This window comes from Panulirus ornatus, chromosome 34 (assembly GCF_036320965.1).
Source record: "Panulirus ornatus isolate Po-2019 chromosome 34, ASM3632096v1, whole genome shotgun sequence".
In the NCBI taxonomy this organism is placed as follows: domain Eukaryota; kingdom Metazoa; phylum Arthropoda; class Malacostraca; order Decapoda; family Palinuridae; genus Panulirus; species Panulirus ornatus.
In genome coordinates, this window is record NC_092257.1 from 13074260 (window position 1) to 13083251 (window position 8992).

At 44.7% G+C, this 8992-nt stretch overlaps 2 protein-coding genes across 3 annotated transcripts in view; one reads left to right on the plus strand and one right to left on the minus strand.

Annotated features, from left to right (window-relative positions):
* The window catches only part of LOC139759870 (uncharacterized), a 79929-nt gene that overhangs the window by 30915 nt on the left and 40022 nt on the right, over positions 1-8992 (plus strand). The window lies entirely within an intron of this gene.
* The window catches only part of LOC139759867 (short-chain dehydrogenase/reductase family 9C member 7-like), a 60532-nt gene that overhangs the window by 29258 nt on the left and 22282 nt on the right, over positions 1-8992 (minus strand). Inside the window, exon 1 of one of the 2 annotated variants that reach the window (XM_071682386.1) lies at positions 3976-4097. The exons of the other annotated variant lie outside the window; for it this stretch is intronic. The gene's annotated coding sequence lies outside the window, so the exon portion shown is untranslated. Of the gene's footprint in view, positions 1-3975; positions 4098-8992 lie in introns of those variants that run through there. 2 annotated transcript variants of the gene reach the window in all.

Here is an 8992-nt window from a genome sequence, read left to right on the forward strand (position 1 = left end):
CCCTCGACCCATTTTTTTTTTTCTCCCATTGATGACAAACCATTAGGGAACTTCCTTGATCAGTGTAGTCATAATTAGTGATGATATTCATTTACGTGAATCAATGATTCTCAACAATCATTAGGGTACAGAGAAAATGGAACTGTGGTAATGTAAAAACGATGTGTGGTCCCGGGTCACAAACACTCAAAGGGAAAATATCAAAAACGAAGAATTAAACACATAAATGAAGAAACTACACAGACTGTCCTTAACAACATAGTCACACCCGCTCTCGCTTGACCTGTAATGACCCTCAACTTCGACCTTTAACAACAAAGGAAAGCTGTAATTACAAAAAGAAAAAATGTTTTTTTTCTCTTTTTTTTTTTTTTTTTTTTTTTTAAGGATTTGACTTTTAAAGTTTGTGGAGGAACTGAGGCCTCTTGATGATCAACAGCTTAACTACCTCGTTAGCATTATAAAATAGTTTTGCTTCCTCGATATTATTTCCTCTTCTGTGTATTTTGTAGACTTAACGACTCTGACCGCTACCCAGGGCGTGCCGCAATGGCGAGCATGTGTGGAGGGTAGGCGATGAAAGACTTGGAAAAGAGGGTGGAGGAAAAGAGGCTCCACCCCGCCAGAAGTGGAGGGAGCAAGATGGAGGGAGAGATCAAAGGGAGATGGAAAAATGAAGTGGAAGAGGCTTTAGGGTATCGGGGCCTGAACGTTCAGGAAGGTGAGATGCGTGCACGGGATAGAATAAAATTGGGTCGATGGAGTTATACGGGGGACGACGTTCTTACCAATAGGTTGAAGTAGAACATATGAGAAAGTCAGTATGATCCATGGACTAGTGTGTGGGACTGGGCTGTGGACAGCTGGGTCTGGTTTAGTACATGACACATCATAAAGCAGATTTATGCCAATGGGGCTATTATTTGTCTGTTTCTTCCCTTCCTCGCTAAATCAGGAAAAGTAGTAATGTTTTAAGAAAACATTTATTATTGTTATTATTATTATTATCATTATCAAAGCCACTGTTGTCATTACTATCCACAGAACCATATGGAGGAAGGGGAGGGGAGTTAATGTATATATGTGTGTGTATATATATATATATATATATATATATATATATGTAATTCAGTAAAGAAAATGAAGTGTAGGTTTGTGTGTAGTGGTAGGAGCAACATGTGTTCATGGTATGTCATAAAAATTTTTCGTAATTAGGGGCACTGGTCGACACTGTGTGTGTGTGTGTGTGTGTGTGTGTGTGTGTGTGTGTGTGCGTGGGAACAAGGGAATTTCTATGACACTCTTGGTTTACACAGTGTGTGTGTGCGTGAACAAGGGAGTTTCTATACAAATATTTGGCTCACACTGTGTGTGTGTGAGAGAGAGAGAGAGAGAGAGAGAGAGAGAGAGAGAGAGAGAGAGAGAGAGAGAGAGAGAGAACAAGGGAGTTTGTGTCACACTTGGCTCCCAGTGTCATGAAAATACATAATTAAAATCGTCAAGGGAAGTTCTCACACAACATTCGTTCACTGGATCATGAAGATGTACATTTTAATTCCAAGAGATATTTTTCTTTCCTTTTTTTTTTTTCCTCTAGCAAGATCGTGTACGGAGATAGGGGAAGGTCTGTGGTGGGGGAGAGGATTGTTGGAGAAGGTCTGTGGTGGGGGAGAGGATTGTTGGAGGAGGATAGTAAGTGGGGAGATAAGACTGATGGGGCAGGGCTGTTGCTGGGGAGATGGAATTGGAGGGGGAGAATATTGACTGGCGAGGAGAGGCCTGGTGGAGGGAGAGATAGGGGGAAGGGGTGACTATGGTGATAACAAATGATAACAGGTGATACGCTTTATCTAGACGTGTAAGAATGGTTTACTGAAGAGATAAGAGACGTCAGCAATACCAGTCTATCTCTTTGTCTCTCTCACAGTAGCTTAGTCAACCATCTTGATATCTCAAAAAATACTTTGTATACATCTCTTCCCTGATTATGATACTGGCGTATCTATATGCTTATCATTTTCATTATTTACTCTTCTAATCAGAGGTGCCTTATCACTAGTTTTCATCACAGTCGAATGCTAAGACACAACAATATTATGAAAATATTCTACTCTTGTCTACAAACACACACACACACACACACACACACACACACATACACACACACACACTAAACATTACTCTCTAAAAGGCTCATTATAACAACACTCCCTCTGATTACACTGTAAACAAACCACCATTATATCTCATCCAAACCATAAACACTTCTTAGCAATCAAGTGTTACATTACTATCATCTTGGATACATAAATGAAGGGAAACTATACTAATTTTATAACACTAATATATATATATTCTTTCATGGTGAATCGTTTCAGGGTCTGTGAACTAGGCAGTCAAACATGGTATTGCAATAGGTAAATTGACCTTGTTCGTGGGTTGGTTTAGCTGTTACCCCCTAGATAGTTAGCTTACCATAATTGCTTATCGCTAAAGCTGCACCCAGGACGGTTGGCTTACCAATAGAGCTGTACCCGAGATAGTTAGCTTATCACTAAAGCTTTATCTTATCTTGCTAGCTTATCAACACATGGCCAGCTTAATGATAGGTGGTGATAAAGCCTCCATTGTCTTACAACGAAAGGGTCATAGTTACGGAACATGACTCTGCCAGGGCAAGACAGAGCAATGTCACTCTTCGAGCAGGAGGGACGACGGTACGACCCTCGAACAGAGCTGTACGACTCTTATTCAGGACAATACAACCTTTGAGCAGGAAGGTACGACCCCCGAGCAAGACGGTACGATCCTTGGCCTTCATACCTTTAGGGTGTCGTATCGTCCTTACTCAAGGTAGTCACCAAGTATCCATTATCAATGTTACATCGATTACGATCCATTCATATCTTCAAGCATTCACCAGGAGAAGAGCTTCTCAGTGTTCCTCCTCCACTGTGAAATCAAGCCCACCTCACCACACTGATCATCCACTGGGTTCTCTTCTAGGCACACGTCTGCCTCACTGGCATTTGAAGTTGACCTCTTGCTCCCGCAGCCTACACTGAATTCCTACCTGTCTTCCTCCCCCAGTCTGTACTGCAGCGGCTGCTTGACCTTTGTACACATCCATGAAGGTTGCTCTTTTCGTATCATCCATAACTCGCCATGCGATGGTTGCTTGGGTATATCATCAGCTCTGGGCCAATCGACTGTCAGGGTCATTCACCACCAATCGTAGACAATACTTATGTATAAACTACTTGAATACCTTCCTTCGTCAGGTGTTCAAGATAATTCTAAGACCGACACTCTCTCACTGAGTGAGGGGGGCGCCCCATCTGCGACAGGTGGCAATTCTCGTCCGAACCTTCTCTGGTGTGTTCCATGCGTAGCACAATTGCGTGGCCACAAGGCATAGCGACGGGGACACTATGTTGCTAAGTTGAGCAATGTCAGCGACACCCGCTCTCTTCCCGACCTCAGGAAATCATCCATTTTCTTGACACTTGCACACACAAACACACGCGCGCTCGCTCGCTGCTGCCATTCCTCACTTCACTCGCAGGGATTTCGTTGGATACACTACTCAAACGGTCAACACCAATAGGGGTGCGCGAGCGCTGAGGTGAAGGCTAGCGGACAATGTTGCTGAGGTAGAGACGCGGTGAGATGATCGACACCAGGAAGTGTCTCAGCTGCTGGAAGAACACAGCGGCCGAAGTGCGGAAGAGCGAGGCTGACTTGATTCACAAACAGCCACTTGTGGTCGCCAAAGAATCACAATGTTTCTCGCCACAGAGTCATGTCATCACCAAGTGTTATTCCTTCTTTCGTAGAGACGAGATGAGCCTGACACCAGGGAAATGGCCCAAGTGTTATATATATATATATATATATATATATATATATATATATATATATATATATATATATGCGAGGCCGGGACAAGTGAGTGAGGAGGGAAGAGAGTGTTACCTGGGTGAGGAGGAGGAGGAGCGAGATGAACGTTCCACTAGGTTCAGAGGACAGAGCAGGACTGGCTGCTGCCTGCTCACACCGCACACACACACACTCACACTACACACTGCGCTGCCGCTGCTATTTATCTAGTGTAGCGTTAGGCTGTTGTGGTTTTCTCTTGCCGGATATATATTTATACCTTTTTTTTTTCTCTAAGGAGGGATGGCTCTTTTGTTTTACGTGATCTATATTTTTTCTCTCTGCGTTACGATCACCCGTTACACGGCCTTGGGTCAGCTGATGACCTCGTTCCAGTGGGGTTAAGACAGGGGCTGTAATAGCTAGCCTTTTGGGGGTAGCCTGAAACGAGCCTCTGGGAGCTGAGGATGAAGCTATAGCTAGGCTTCCATCGTCACACCTCAAGACATGACGAGACAATAAAGTGTTTCTCATGTGCTACGTATGACTGGCTGTTCCAGCGTCATCCTCAACCATCAGAGAAAGCCTAACTTTCGCTTCCTCTGTTGTGTTTTCTCTTTTGTAGTGTGTGTGGGGTTGGTAAGATTCCGTTTCCCAGACGATGGATGCGCGCTTTCAGAACTCTTCCACAAGCTGCTCTCAGTGAATGAATCGAAAGCAAAAAAGGAAAACATGTTTTGAGAGATACTTAGTCACTTTTTATGGCAAGTAAGTAAGGAGGTTATATCCCTATTCCAGCATGTCTTCGTCGTCCCACTTCCATGCGTTCTTGATTAGCCTACCACACCTGCTGGATCATCCCTCCACCATGTCCCTCTCTTTTAGCTGATCTAGAGCGACGTTCCACATGCCTTCGTTCGCGTTACTGGAATTCCTTTCAGTCTCGCGAGCAAGCTGCTTTTCCAGTTGCGCGCGTGTGTCTGGAGGAAGGGCATCCAAGGAGGACTGCCAGCATGAACAATTTGAGGAGAAACATGTGATGCAGGAGTCCATGTGTGAAGGCATATATGAATGGTCAAGTCAGTGGTGGGGTGTGTTGCTAGGTTGGAAGAGGTTAGCAGGTAAACAGAGGCGACGCCCTCTGCTTCCTCCGGCTGCACGTTGTATAGGTTGAGGTCATGGAAGAGGAGGAGGAGGAGGAGGAGATGGGAGCCTTCTTTGGGGAGATTCCAGGCAGGTCTCCAGTAGACGAACTTTCAGACAGGCTTCCAGGGGGTCTTTCAGGAAGGATTTTAAAGAGGCTTCCAGAGAGGCTTCCATGGGAAGTCTAGACAAGTTTCCAGGAGGCCTTCCAGACAGGCTTCCATGGAAGTCTAAGAGAGGTTTCCAGTGGTACTTCGAGACAGGCATCCATGGGAGGTTCCAGACAGGTTTCTTGGGGGCGATTTCCAGAGAAGTTACCAGACGAAGTTACGAAATACGTTTCCAGGGGAACTTCCAGACAGGTTTCCAGGGGGTATTCTAGACAGACTTCCTGAGGATCTTACTTATGCCATCGTCGCCTTTCTCTTCCATGCCACATTCTGTCTCCCTATATCTGTCTATCTATCCATCTATCTATCTAGCAATTTCTCATATTCCCCAATTCTTTGCGTGCATTTTTTTTCTAATCTTTGTTCAGTTCTTACTTTTCCTGCAGTATTTTTTTTTTCACCATTTCTCTTTATGGACCGACTCTCTCTCTCTCTCTCTCTCTCTCTCTCTCTCTCTCTCTCTCTCTCTCTCTCTCTCTCTCTCTCTCTCTCTCTCTCTCGGATGTCTTTCGCTCTACATTTCAATCCGCTGATTCCCGACCTGCCCCCATATGGCGGCCACTCCAACATCGACCACCCACCCACCTACAACGACCACCCGTTCCTCCTCCTCCTCCTCTTCCAAGTTCCTTTACACGAGTCTTCCCATCTAGGAACTAGAACCCTTCTCTAGGGACGGAAAATGTAAATTCCCTGGAAGCAACCTTAAATGGCTCGCTTCTCAATGTCATGGTTGTTAAAGAGGTGAATTTGTTGACCTTCATCTCCTATACAATGACCTTTTTTTTCTCTCTTGTTCGTTTAAGGTCACCAGAAACGGATGTTTTTGTGGTTAAGCGTAAAAGCCCTTTCCCCCATTTTTTTTTCAAACGTATGAATAGATTTTCTTTAATTCATTCTTGTCTCTCTTTTTCCAATGACGGAGATGAAACGGATGGAACTTTTGAGTACGTGGGAGGTGAGCGGGAGTTGGTCGTGTACATGGGAGTTGGTTGTGTACATGGGAGGTGCTCGTGTACATGGGAAGGTAAGTGGGAGGTGGACATGTACATAGGCGGTGCTCGTGTACATGGGAGGTAGGTCGTGTCCATAGGTGGTAGGTGATGTACATGGGAAGGTGAGCGGGAGGTAGATCGTGTACATGGAAGGTTGAGTGGTCGGAGTTCCTGTACACAGGAGGTGGAACAGGATGTGATGGTGTACATCCTAATCCCCTGCTGATCTCCAGTCCCTCCCAATCATCCAAGGTCACCCAATCATTTGTCTTTTCCACCTCACTCCCTCAGCTTGGAACCTCCGCCTCTGCTCAGTCACTGTACAAACTGGATGACCGAGTGCATCCGTCACCCACTCATCCACACCTGCCACCTGGATGGGATGGGGTGGGTAGGGTGAGAGAGGGATTATTTCATCCCCATAAGGACCACTTGAGTTACTATCCCTCTCCTTCTTCTATCCTTCCTTCGTACTATCCCTCTCTTCATCCATTCTTGCCCATCTACCATTACCACACTTTTTTTATTTCCTTGTTTGATCTCGTACCACCTCATCCTCCTCCTCCACCTCCAACTCCTCCAATCAATTCCTCCTCCTTACGTCACCCTCAGAGAGAGAGAGAGAGAGAGAGAGAGAGAGAGAGAGAGAGAGAGAGAGAGAGAGAGAGAGAGAGAGAGAGAGAGAGAGAAGAGAGGTCCCCCTAAGCTTGTATGTTTATGGTAATTGTGAGGGTGTTTCTGAAGGAGAGGACTCTGCCTCTCATTACTCATCCTGCAAGCCAGAAGGATCTCCTGGTCCTCCTCCTTGATGACACTACTTTCTTTAGCTGTTTACTGTAGCGTCAGAGCTGTCAACAGTCAACCCAGCTGTTCATCTTCTCCTAGGAGATGGTCGATGACTTGGGCTTAGCCTAAGGTATATATATATATATATATATATATATATATATATATATATATATATATATATATATCGTCAATGGGATGGCCTTGATTAAGGTATTCAGTTGCCGTCTCAGCTTACATTAAAAAAAGCTAAATGTATTGTCCAGAAAGGATATAGGAGTTCCCTATGTCGAACATTATCACCACAAGAGCCCCAGACTCCTGCTCAAACATTCCAGTCATTTCCTGTTAGAATGTATCCACCTCTTTACATTATGTTTATCGGTTTATCGTTATCATCATTATCATAATTATCATCATTTATGGTAGTAGACAGCGACAAAGTATAATAAAAAAAAATATAAAAAATAGTAGTATCATTATTATCATTAACTCATCATAACAGTTATCGTATTGAAGGATGGGCATACATTACATCTGCTTTACGTTCAATAAGACTTGACCTTATATGATATAACTAGAGATTTCTTACTTGTATATTGCAGTATCTGGGCATCAAGGACACCCACCTACACCCCCACACACACACGCACACCTACACACTCGTCACACGCACGTCACACCGTAAAGCCAATTGATTGAGACTAGAATACATTGGAATGATCACAAACGCTGACTGTATCATGCCACCCAGATTACCTCTCATTGCTTGCAGACGAGATGACTCTCACGGAAATATGCAAAAAAGATATATATTTTTCTTTTCCTTTTTTCCCCACCACTCGATCCTGACCTCTTCTGACCTGGATTAGCCAATTCAGTTTTAGTGATGCAAGATTTTTTTTTTTTTTGTATACATTGACCTTTTTTAGGCTGATATCTATAATTTTACCAACTTCGTAAATGGCAATGAGGTAGCCATGTCATCATTCCACACATGGAGTCTACTGCATCTCAACAAGCAACAGTGTTGCATGGTTTTCCATCCGCATATCTTGTACAAGTAGAGATATAGCAACACTGAAAGATGACGAGGATTAACGCTGTCTGACGTGACTCAAGTGTTCGTGGATTGTTTATGACGTTCACAATGGCAAGTTATAGTGCTGTTCTTATAGCTGCCTGTATGAGCTTTGATTGGCACGGGTCGATTGTGCTGTCGTATGGCGGTCCGTGGGGCTGGAGCGTCGAGGGAGAGGAGGTCTCAGTGATGTGGGGGTGTGGGTGGATCAGCAGTGTATTGGTAAATTACCGTGTGAGCTGCCGATGTTGGTCCGAGAGGGTAGGCAGGTACTGAAAGATGAGGGCTTTCCAGGAGATGGTATAAAATGGGTCCTGGATGATTACGTATGCTCTTTTTTTGTACACTTTCTTGCTGGTCCCTCTGTGGATGGTAGTGAGGAGGAATAGGCTGGGAGGCGTGGGTGAGCTTAGCTAGATTGAAGATGGCATAGAATTCAAATGGCGGAATGCCTAGTGATCTCAGCCGACGGAGAAGGTACAGATGGTACGAGGAAGATCTGATGATGGTGCTGACATGCCTCTTCCACTTTATACCATCATCTATAGTGACACACAGAAACTTGAAGTCTCTGACTACCCGGAGGACGTCAGGGCCCAGTGTGATGTCAGGATGCAGGATGTTGTGTGCACCTAGGTTGATGTGCATCATCACAGGCTAAGTGTGATTGATGGTGACGTCATTGGTCATAGTCCACTCCTAAAGGTTGTTGTTGATGTGTTGGGGGTATGACAGACAACTTCTGTATGAAAGACTGCTGGCTGGCAGAAGACACAAGGGACACATGCTGTGTCATCTTCATCATCATCAGCAGCAGCAGTAGCAGCTGACGCAGCTCAGGCCACTGCGCATCCTTGCATCACACGTAAACATGGTACCAAGATCATCCCACAATGGAGGGATGACAGTGAAGATTAGGGTGTCACTGGTGTCGTCGT